The sequence below is a fragment of the Sorex fumeus genome, unplaced genomic scaffold (assembly GCF_029834395.1).
Source record: "Sorex fumeus unplaced genomic scaffold, SorFum_2.1 ptg000038l, whole genome shotgun sequence".
Taxonomy (NCBI): Eukaryota; Metazoa; Chordata; class Mammalia; order Eulipotyphla; family Soricidae; genus Sorex; species Sorex fumeus.
In genome coordinates this window covers 8,482,156-8,492,036 of record NW_026606095.1, presented here as the reverse complement: position 1 = coordinate 8,492,036, position 9,881 = coordinate 8,482,156, and the positions used below count along the sequence as shown (strand labels likewise).

The window sequence follows — 9,881 nt, the reverse complement described above, 5'->3', positions numbered from 1 at the left end:
GACAAAACATTTCCTGGCTCCTAACAGGATGATGCTTTCAACATCTGGGATCCCAAAAAGCATCTTCTGCAAATCAGAGAAAGGTGTATGACATTATTTACATATGAATTCAGATGTTCAAATCATGGCACTTATTCTTGAAACTTGTGTTAATTGGTTTTACATATGGTCAAGGTTTAAGAAGTTCATTTGGAACCATTTGATATGGTTTGGATATGTTTACACAATTTCTTTGGGAGATGATGGAGATATTATTAAATGTAGATGAAACGGAATACTTGAGTATTTTATGCTTCTTGTGGTCCTAGAGGCTAATTTAGGATAAATGGTTTGATAAAGTCCAAAGGGAAACATAAATTTCTTTAAGGAACTTTTTGTCCTCACAGATTAGCTAAAACACATCCTGAATCGGGGAACTTCATAGACTCCACTGTGTACCAGGCATTAGCTCTTTCATTTGTATACACTGAAACTATTGCAGTCTGGGTTTCTAGATAAGCAAACTCAAAAGTGATTAGTATTCAGGGGGCCATTGTGATCAACACATGTAGAACTGAACCCAAAGACACAGAGCTGAGGAAAAGTCTCGGGAGATTATGTGGTACATACAATACAAAACGCATCTGAAGGTTTCCAAGTTGGGGCTACAGACCAACAGACCAGTCCCTTTTAAGTATACTTTTCCCATATTCTGTTCATATCCAGCCCTGGAAAAGATAATTCGATTTTGGGTAAGTCAGCATTCTTTTTTAAATTTTTTTAATTTTATTAGTGAAACACCATGAGGGACGGTTGTAGACTTACAGTGTTTTGTGCTTGGGTTTCAGTTATACAATGATCGAGTACCCATCACTCCATCAGCCCATTCTCTACCTCCAGTGCTCCCAGTATACCTCCTACCCCCTTATCCCCCCAATCTCACCCCACCCCTGTGGCAGGGCATTCCCTTTTGTTTTCTCTCTCCTTTTGGGTGCTGTGGTTTGCAAAAGAGGCATTGAGTGGCAATCATGTTCGGTCTATAGTCTACTTTCAGCATGCTTCTCCCATCCTGGCAGGATCCTCCCAGCAGCCTTTATTTGGAGCTCCCTCCTCTATCTGAGCTGCCTTTCCCCTAGCATGTGCAGCTGGCCTCCAAGCCATGAAGTGAAACTCCAGGTACTTATCTCTGCTATTCTTGGGAGTTAGTCTCCTATTTTGTTACTTTATCTTCCCCAGATGAACGCAATCGTTCTATGTCTGTCCCTCTCTCTCTGATTCATTTTGCTTAGAATGATACTTTCCATGTAGTACCACTTGCATGTAAATTTCATCACTTCATCTTTTCTAACAGTTGCATAGTACTCCATTGTGTAGTGTAAGCCAGCATTCTTTATTTGAACGAGATTCTTTGAAGGATTTTCATATGCTAGGGCAGTTTTCACCATGAAAGCATCATTTTATCCACAATCTTGGATGCTCACTTTGGGATTTTTTTCCTCCTAATTTTATACGTGTTCAAGGTTTCACCATTGAATGACTTTTTTACAGCCCCATGTCAGCAAGGCATCTACTTACATGATTGAAACAGTCAAGGGAAAGCCCTGCTTCAGCAAACTTTACAGTCATCATCTTTACAGGAGTCTATTTGGCATCATCAAAAAAATAAAGTATCATTCCTGTCACAAGTAGTCCCACTCTATTTACTGGAAATAATTTTTAAAAAGTTATTTTTATTTGATCTGTCACTGTCACTATCCTCCCGTTATTCATCGATTTTCTCAAGCGGGCCCAGTAACGTCTCCACCGTGAGACTTGTTGTTACTGTGTTTGTCATATCAAATACGTCACAGGCAGCTTGCCAGGCTCGGCCGTGCGGGCGAGATACTCTCAGTAGCAGAGGGGCAAGAGGGGCAGAGGAATCGAACTCGGGTCGGCCATGTTGGCTACGTGCAAGGCAAACGCCCTACCGCTGTGCTATCTAAAAAAAAATAATGTTGACTATTAAAATAGTGACTAAAACCAAATACAAATTCCTCCATAAGAAATCATTTAGAAAAAAATGGAGGTATAGGCAGAGAAACAAAGGATCAAAAGGACAAATTTGGCTTCTGATACAGTTTAATACAAACCACAGTAAATTTACATTCTTCATTTTTATTCTTTGCCCACAGGCATTCTGTTGCTTTTTGGGTAAAATCTCCATTCTTTTTTATACACAAGGAAATATGCAAACAAACCGATCCCAAGAACACTTTAAAGGCTATAACTTTATCTTTCACTTCTTAAAAATTCATATATTTTTTCTTACCACTGTAACTGTTACTGTCCTCCCATTGTTCATCGATTTGCTTGAGCGGGCACCAGTAACATCTCACAACAGATTGTGAGACTTGTCTTACTGTTTTTCGCATATTGAATACATCACAGGGTGCTTGCCAGGCTTTGCCATGTGGGTGAGATACTCTCAGTAGCTTGCCAGGTTCTCCAAGCGGGGCGGAGGAATCGAACCTGGGTCGGCCATATCCGTTGCATGTAACACAAACACCTTACCCATTGTGCTATTGCTCCATCCCTTTTCTTACCATAGTACCAATTGTATTGTTCTATACTTTGAACAATAAAATTTCAATGTTGTTGACCTCATGTCCACTACTAGAGTACATCATTCATCTATCTCAAGTGTCTTCCACAAATGGTCTCAAAATCACAGCCATTTTTATAGTGACCACATCTTAGGACTTACTACTGTTCTGGATTGTTTAATTCCTTGACTTGCTTATTTACACTCTTGTATTTTTTTAAAACCACGTGAGGTTTATATCATCTTTCTTCTATGAACAATGAGATTTAAATTATCACCCACATTCAATCTGGCAAGAGAAGAAAAAAATGTGTCTCACAGCTCTCTCATAGAGCAGATGTATGATTTCTGTTAGATCTATTAGGGGGTAAAAATGTGAGTCTGGATTTGCCTTGGTTACTTTCAAGAATATTAGACTAAAAAAAAAAAAAGAAGATCAAAATATCTAACTGTAACACTGTCCTCCTGTTATTCATCAACTTGCTCCAGCAGGCACCAGTAAGGTCTCCATTGTGAGACTTGTTGTTACTGTTTTTGGCATATCTGGGAGCTAGCCAGGCTCTGCTGTGTGGGCGGGATACTCGTGGTAGCTTGTTGGGTTCTTCAAGAGGCATGGAGGAATTGAAACCATCTCAGCCATGTTCAAGGCAAATACCCTACCTGCTGTGCTATTGCTCCAGCATATCTAAACACAAACTTCATTTTATGTAAAAACCATATCAAGAGTGCCGATTCCCTTTGGTTTCAGTCTCTTTTACCAAAAGAAAATTAAATGTTTTATTGAAAAGAAAAAGTTAACCTATTTAGTTTGTTGGTATTAGAAAAAGAAATGACCGAACACATGTAAACCCAAGAAGTTTTTAGCCAATCCAGTTCTGAATTAAATATTGAGGAAAACTAGAAATAATAAGTATCTTTAATTAAAAATCAAGTTTTCTTTTGCTCGTTTGTCCCAAGGCTCTGAATATTACAAGTTCTTTATATGTGTAAAGATTTAGAAGGCAGAGAGTTCATGCACTGACCTGTAGACAAAAAGAACAATGGGAATAGGCAGAGAAGACATGTTTTGCTTGAACCGTTTCAATTAAAGCCAGCCCCGTGCCCACAGGTTCAGTGCTTTAGCTCTGCTTATAGAAACGTCCTTCTCTTGACATCACCATTTGTTTCCTAGCAGAGCGTTCCACTGAGAGTTGATTCCGCTCATCAACACCATTCTATCTCCTATGTTAAACGTGCTATTAGGAAAGGTTTGTAGTGTCTGGAAACTGGAAGGGGCTGTGCACGGGCTATTCCAGCAGCTCTGCTATTGCACTGGCTCTTCTCCAGTTTCTCTGCTAAATACATAATTAAATCTCACGGTCGACATGGTGTGATTCATTCCCATAAAGTGTGAAAACAAACAACTGTGCATGCGCTGTCCCCAATTTCAAATTCAAAACAAAAATATCCTGGAATCTTCTATTTCCCTTAAGTTCCAAATGTAATTAGACCGTTTTTAAAGACAAGTAGTCTTCCAGTTTCCATGTGTTAAATCCAATCTGTCAGTTACAAATGGGGGGACAACTGACTGTAAAATGTAACATCTTGGTTTCCTCTCTTTATAATCAGGGGCTCAAAAAGACATTTTTTTCCCCCTAGAATTTCCAAAATGTCATTGCTCTTTCATGCAAAGCCTTTGTTTATTTACCAGTTTACAACCAAGAGCAAATGTTCACGAGTAAGTAATAAGATCCTCCAAGTGCTGTTGACTAAAGCAAACTTCCAAACTGCAGCAATGTGACAAAGGGCAGCCAATGCTGGAGCATTAGTTATTGGCTAATAGCTTGGGCTTGCTCTCATAGCCCTAAGTCAAAGAAATTTAAAGGAGAGGGCCAACAGGGCTCCATAGAAGGCACTACCCAGTATATTCCTAAGGCAACAATTCTTTTTGTTCTTCCAAATAATTTTTACTTATAATGGACTAGATTTGGTTGGCTTCATCTCTTAGAAAAAATGTACATGGGACTTAGAAAAAATATATAGATATGTTTACACAGCGGGTAGGGTGTTTGTCTTGCATGCAGCCAACCCGGGTTCGATTCCTCCACCCCTCTCGGAGAGCCCAACAAGCGACTGAGAGTATCCTCCCCCGCATAGCAGAGCCTGGCAAGCTCCCCGTGGGGTCTTCGATATGCCAAAAAAAGTGACAACAAGTCTCACAATGGAGACATTAATGGTGCCCGCTCAAGCAAATCGATGAACAACGGGAGGACATAGCTACAGTGCTACAATGCATTGTTAGAACTCAAAATAAGTCATTAAATATTTCTGGAAAGGAAGAAAAACATGAAGCTGTATGTTTTCCCTAACTATAAATTTTGTGCCTTAAGTCTACAATATAATCATTGTAACCCAAATTTGGATTGTCGTTAATATCTAAATATAAGTTTATGGAAGTATATTTCATATAGTCGTATATCACCTATAAGTATAGCACATACATCTCTTAACCAAAAATGTTCTATTACATGTCTGTCCATGTTTCATAGCCTTCAATTATATGTCCCCACTTTCTTATGGCACACTGTACTTGAATACTTTCATACATCTTGTCCCTTAAATTTATGCCATAGCTAGATATGTCTACACTTTAGCCATACTACATTAGTTATTTTCTCAATACACGGCATATGCATTCCTTCCTCTATAACTCTGCTATTTCTGTTCCCTCAGCTGGGAATGCTATTCCACAAACTGTCAAAACACATCCCTGATATTTCACAGCTCAACTCAAATGCCACTGACAACTAAATATTTGTCACCCTTAACCTTCATAGTATTTTGTTTGTGCTTCTCTAACTGCAGTGGCATGATTATTTTTGATATATTGGTATATGCACTGGTATTTTTTTTCTCTACACCTATAAAATTATAAAAGCTCATGACAAGCATTATGATTCACTCATTTTAAAATCTTTTTCAAAGCCAAGAGCAGAATTTTAAAGTGTCCCTACTGGAAAAAACATACAGCATTTATTGAACAAAGAAAATAAATGAGAAGTAAAGGAGGTAAGATTTATAACATGTTCACTGCACGAAATATATGGTTGATACAGGGTAACAAGAATAGAAACCCCCCAAAACATCCAAAATTCATGTGTATATTTAATATTCTTCCTGTCTTTTTTTCCTTGCATGTATTCATATTATAGTTATATATTCATATTTACGGCAGAGTCTGGCAAACTCCCTCTGGCGTACCCAATATGCCAAATACCAGTAACAATGATGGGTCTCATTCTCCTAAAGAGCCTTGAATATAATCTCAGGGCTAGGATGAAGGAGACGTTACTGGGGCCTGCTCGAGGCAATCGACGATTAACAGAATGATTTGTGTGATTGTGTGATTCATATTTTATGAAAGTTAGTCTATTTAAAATATACCACAGTTACTTTATACTACCATGGATAATGACTGGATAGGTCATGATTTTTATACATGCATACCACATACATTTTATACATACTATATACATTTTATACAATATCCACTAATCAACACAACAAACTTAATCTGCTATAAAATGTTTTTATCATTCTTTGTTTTTTTATCCCCCTTCTGTCCTGAAACTTTTTGATGATGTTTAAAACAAAATTCAACTTAGCACTTGACACTAGCCAAGCTATCTGTGCCCTAGCCTTGATGAAATACTTGTGATATGATGTGATAGCTGGGTTTAAGAAATGCAATATTAAAACAAAAGCCATGAGTCTTTTAAGCCCAGCATGTAAAGACACACTCTGAGTTATAACACACAGGCAGAACTGGAAAAAAAGAAGAGAAAAAAACAGAGAAAAAAGAAAAAAGAGGAAAAAAGGGGGAAAAATCAACTGAGTAAATTTTTTAAACCTTACTGATTTTCTTCAATAATTCATAAATTAGGAAACATTCCCCAATCTAACAGACAGAAAGGAGCTTCAAAGAGCTGTACATAAACAGATTTATAGAGAGAAGGGAGTGAGAAGGGAGTTTTACTCGGTTGAAAGGATGATGTGTTATTGTTGTGAGGTGACTTTCCTTTAGGGATTGCTAACTAAGGGACAACAGGTGATTTTTTTTAATTTGTGGGGAGGGGAAAAACATGAGGGCAAAAACACACCAAGGAACTCAAATGCAACTTTAAGTTTGATGCTTAGGCTTTGATCTTGGAAGTTCTGTGGGGAGTCATATGTTGCCAGAGACAAAAACTTGGTCTTCTGCAAACAGAACAAGGGCTTCACCCATTGAACTCTCTCTCTGATGAAATGATTCTTTATTCATTGAATTAAGATTTTATTTCTGGGAGAACGGAATTGTATTTTAGTCTAGGCTTTGTTGTATAGCATTTAACACAAAGTGCCCAATTTGAGCTTACTCTCTTATTTTGAGCAATTTTCTACCTCCATTGCTCATTTTATCATTTTCAATGATTAAGATTATCATGGTATCTCTCGTGTGCTTTTGCAGACACCTACTAACTGAATGGCTACTTTCATTCTTGATCATTAGAATATTCTAATTTACACATGAGGTTGTCTCATAACTATGTTTTTTTCTCAGTTTTAAATTCTTCCAAAGAACTGTGACTTACAAAGTTATTGGTAGTTGAATTTTAGACATATAATGTTCTAACACCAATCTTCCTACCAATGTCAACTGTTCCACCAGTGTTCACAAGTTCCTCCCTACCCACCAAGCCTGCCAACTTGACAGGAACATTTTAAAGCTTGGTTGTGTACTTTAATTGCATGTTTTCAGTGTTGTTGTCTGTGTGATTTAGCTATACCATAGTGGTATACATAGCTATACCATTCCCTCACATTGCTGATGCATTCAAGAACCCTGACCCATATCCCATTATCTCTTTCTCACTTTCACTTCTCCCAATATCTTCTTGTTTATTAAAGGTAAAAGCCAAATCCCCATTAATGAATCTGTCTACATTCCAGAGTCCTCTCTCCTTGCATTATTTTCATTATTTTTCTTCACAATTTATTATTTTTTCCCTCTCTTTGACTACACGAGGGTTCCTGCTGTCCCTCTGATATATTAGTCATCCCACCTGAGAACCTTCACACTTGTTCCTTCCAGATGGTTTCCAAAATTGTTTAAACCCCATCGATTGTTTTTCTGTTAACCCATTAAAGCATATGCAATCTCTCCCTTTCACATTTTTCCTTGAAATGGCAGCTTTTCAGTGAAGCTTTAAAATCACAGTCACTATTTCAATCCCTATTGTAGTTCCCATTAGATTTTTCCACCATAATGCATTAAAATTTCTATTGCTCTTTAACCACAACTTCAGGTGCTAGTTCATAAAAGGAAATTCATATCTGCTTTACTTATGATATATCCTCAGCTTCTAGAATTGTATATCTAACACTCTTGAATATAGGAAAGGTGTATTTGAAGTTCCACCCAGGGATGCCAGCTGTGAAAAATATTACACACGCATAGAAGAGATGTGTTGATGTATATTCGTGGGCTCTCCCGGCAGCACTCTCTTGCTGCCCACGTTTGGTGCTCTTGAGCCACTGTGTATGGACTAGATCGGTCATCTGTTGGTGATAGACAGGCAAAAGAAGGAATGAGGGCCAGGCTGGTTGGTTTTTCAATTGCATTTTATCCCAATCTCCTCTCCATTCTCCTCTGATTCCCCTTCTGCATCACAATATCCACTCATTCAACCACTATGTCTTAAGTACCAGATACATGTGTTTCAGTAAGACTCAGTCAAGCAACTGTTATAAGAATATATGCCAGAAAAGGAAAACTGAGAACACTGGTGGTGGGAAATGTGCTCTGGTGAAGAGATGGGGGTTGGAGCATTGTATGACTAAAACTCAACCATGAACAATTTTGTAATTGTGTATCTCATGGTGATTCAATAAGGAAGGAAGGAAGGAAGGAAGGAAGGAAGGAAGGAAGGAAGGAAGGAAGGAAGGAAGGTCAGAAGGAAGGAAGGAAGGAAGGAAGGAAGGAAGGAAGGAAGGAAGGAAGGAAGGAAGGAAGGGCCAAATTGGGTTACAATACATTTTATAAAAACTATAAGATGTAAGCAATAATGTTGCCTTAATTTAAAAGAAAAATACCTAAAAATTTGTCTAAGCAGCCTGTATTGATGGGTGCTTCTTTGGGAATGGAGACCTTGGCACACACCTAGCAGTGCTGAGGGTCCTGGAACAATGATATGCCAAGGTAAGAACCTGGATCTCTTATATGCACACTAGCTCTCTAAAGTATCTCCTTGATTCCTTGAATAGTTTTCTGACACTTTATCCCCTGCAATCTTCACTACAGAGTTATGTGTTACAATACTTAAAAAAAATAAGCTTCATGCGCACAATCCACCATCAGGATTAACTTCCTTCCAACTATGTTCCATTGCCTCCTTCCATCCTTCCTACCACTGACCCCACACTGGATAAATCTCAGATTTGAAGTCCCCTGATTAATTTCTTTAGCCTTTGGATATTTTCTATTCTAACCTTTTTGAATCTCCACAATGCTGATGAGCACCCTACTTATGATAGGCATGTGCTTCAATCCTTAGAGTTTTCTCCCAGAATTTGTACATAAACTGAAAAAAAAAAAACTATAATACTTAAAATCTTCAACTACTCCCCCTAAAAAAAAACTTGTAAATTAAGAATAACTCAATGGGCATGCATAATCAAAGGCAAACAAATCAAAGGAACTTTCATTCATTTCATTTCATCATCCTGTTAATCGTCGATTGCCTCGAGCAGGCCCCAGTAACGTCTCTTTCATCCTAGCCCTGAGATTATATTATATTCACGGCTCTTTAGGAGAATGAGACCCATCATTGTTACTGGTATTTGGCATATTTGGTAGGCCACGGGGAGTTTGCCAGACTCTGCCCTGTGGGCAGGCTACATTCGATAGCCTGCAAGTTTGTCCAAAGTAGGAATGAGATAATAAGATGCCATAAAGAAAAGTTCTGATAAGATGTCGAGACGAGAAAGGAACTTTCAATCACCAAAATTATATGTAAATAAAATCATGCCAAAGTATACATTTACATGTTTAAAACTAAACTAAAATAAATATTAGGGCTTATCAGGGAGAGGTGGTTTTCAACTAGCAGTCCCCAAACAGGTGCAGCTGCACAGATATAAAACAGCTAGAAACTATTGGTACTGAGAGAAATAGATATATTTTTAAAAGGTAGCATAGTGAACTCTATTCTTGAATTTAGTTCCTATCTGTAAATATATCACTATAGTATAACTCAGTTTCTCCTTCAGAAGTACTCTATTCAAGGGTCAAGGAAATTGCAAG

The 9,881-nt window shown here is 37.9% G+C and overlaps 1 non-coding gene across 1 annotated transcript; it reads left to right on the top strand.

Annotated features, from left to right (window-relative positions):
* Positions 1–6,201: 6,201 nt before the first annotated feature.
* LOC130028073 (small Cajal body-specific RNA 1) lies at positions 6,202–6,366 on the top strand. Its single transcript, XR_008793163.1, has one exon. It is a non-coding gene; the product is annotated as a small Cajal body-specific RNA 1 (non-coding RNA).
* The last annotated feature ends 3,515 nt before the right edge of the window (positions 6,367–9,881 follow it).